The sequence below is a fragment of the Octodon degus genome, unplaced genomic scaffold (genome assembly GCF_000260255.1).
Source record: "Octodon degus isolate 3935 unplaced genomic scaffold, OctDeg1.0 scaffold00399, whole genome shotgun sequence".
NCBI classification, from domain to species: domain Eukaryota; kingdom Metazoa; phylum Chordata; class Mammalia; order Rodentia; family Octodontidae; genus Octodon; species Octodon degus.
Genome location: NW_004524975.1, coordinates 230,668 through 232,905, shown reverse-complemented (window position 1 = coordinate 232,905; position 2,238 = coordinate 230,668). Strand labels below are relative to the sequence as shown.

General features: G+C 40.7%; 1 pseudogene; it reads left to right on the top strand.

Annotated features, from left to right (window-relative positions):
- LOC101584662 overlaps window positions 1–2,238 on the top strand; it is a 12,476-nt pseudogene that overhangs the window by 1,943 nt on the left and 8,295 nt on the right.

Sequence of the window (2,238 nt, the reverse complement as noted above, 5' to 3'; positions counted from 1 at the left end):
GGAGGCTGAAAACAGAAGGATCTACTATGAGTAGTGAGACTCTGTAAACCCTGTACTAAATAACATAAAAATGAAAAAGAAAAAGGAAAAATAAAATAACAAATAACAAGAAAAAAAAAAAAAAAGCAAAATGCAGCGTTACTTTCCCAAATCCATTCTCATGTGTCTTGTACCATCGGCAAATGCTGCTTGAGAAATGCTCACTAGAACATACAGAAGTGCATACAGAAGTATACAGAAGTGAGGGGTAGTGGGTTGATTACTGAGGATGAGTTAGTGCTGATGAAAGACAGTGAAAAGTACATCTTTTTCCAAATCTCTTGTGTCACTCATTAGTCAGGCATGATGTCTCAAGCAATCCCTTTGATGCAATGAGGTCTATGTCTACACCATTGTCAGAGGGTCACACAAACACCAGTAATCTGCTGTGCATCACAGCACTGAGGGATACAGGCCCCAAGTGGCCTGAGAAGGAATCATTTTGTACCTTACTCTAATGACCAGCAGTCCTTTTGAACCAAGGGGAAACACACAGGCAACAAAATGTGGGAAGCCTGTGTTGTACATCAACTTGGTTCCCCAAGTGAGACTTTATTTCTGGGGGTCTTAGGTTTTGTGAACAGTTGCTTGGAATTTGGTATGATTTGGAATGAAGCAGTTGTTTTTCTTCCAGGTGGTCTTGGACATTATATTTCCATAAGGTAAAAAATAAAAGAAAAGGTACTTTACATTGTAGTGATATGAGTCAGACAGAAATTTACTGTTCAGAGGGAGCAAGGAACAAAGAACAGAGCCTAATGAAATTGGTTCCTTGTTACTCCAGCAAGCTGGAGACACATAGTAGCAGATTCCTGGAGGCAGAGCCCTGTCTGTTCTTTGTTCCTTTACCTGGTAAGATACCAACCAGCGACAGGAAACTAGCTGGTGAATGCCTGAAGGCAATGTAAGTAGCAGTTTGTTTACACCAAATTACTTATGCACATTCCTTATCTGTTTGTAGCCCTCAATCAATGTGGAAGTTTCCCTGGCTCCAGGCTCACTAGAGAGAGACTAACCTCAGAGAGACCTCTGAAGCTATATTCCTTAGGTATTCTCCTTTCCTTACGCAGCAACTCGTAACTTACAACAGTACATGACCTTCCACTTCTTAATGTACTGAAATGTATAAGATATAAACAACATCCACTGAGTTACATGGAATAAGACCAATTATTTCTGAAATTGTAGTGCTCATATTTAATACATTCTTGTCTCTGTCCCATGTGATTTATATTTACCATGTAAATATGTTTCTAGGAAAATAAATATACATACAAATATTTACATATGTATATAAATATTCTTATACCTATATACCAACACAGATATAAGTATAATAAATACATATATGCTAAGTGTTGCAGGCAGACAAGTTAGCTAGAAATATTATAGGCAGTCAGACAGAGCTGGGCCCTAGAAGGAGATAACACAGAAGACAAGATACCTTTCAACTATGGGAGGGACAGATGCTACCTTAGGCCAGACTTAAAGATCAAAGATCAAACAAATGCTGACCTCCCTAAAGATTAGCATTTGAGATTGATCATCACTCTGAAGGAGACAGAAGAATCATTAATCTGGCACTACTGGATGGCTACCTGATAAATTCCTGTTCTACATTCATGCCCCTTTGCTACCTGACTCCCTTCCCCATTTGGTCCTGGACTTAATCAATTTTACCTGAACAATGGTGCTTGTAATCCCATTGGTTGACCGTAGTTTTGTCCCACCTCTTGTCCACCTAAGCAAATTCCCATTTTCTCCACCTTAGCCCCACATGGTTTTTTTGTTTGTTTGTTTGTTTGTTTTGTTTTCCTTTTTTGGCTCTGAATGCCTTCAGGACAGGTTTGGCTGGCTTGAGTTGTTTGTATTGAACCACAGCAACCTGAGCCTGACTGCTTTGTAGAAGCAGCCACTTAAAGAACTGAGCTAAGGGGTAGCCTCCCCCTCCCACATGGTTTTACACTTTAAAAGCCCCTGGAAGTGAAAGCTTCCGGGGGACTACCTGCTTAGTGCCCACTCCTGTCCATCTGTCTTGGACAGGATCTTTCTTTCCCTCAATAAATATATTCTGCTCATAGCCTTGTTGTAACTCAAAAATGAGGCAGGCTCAAGTTTAAAAAGCACTTCATTTTAGCTGGTACCCAGCGGCACAACCTGTCGGGCGCCCTCCCGTCCAGCAGGAAAGCACTCAACACG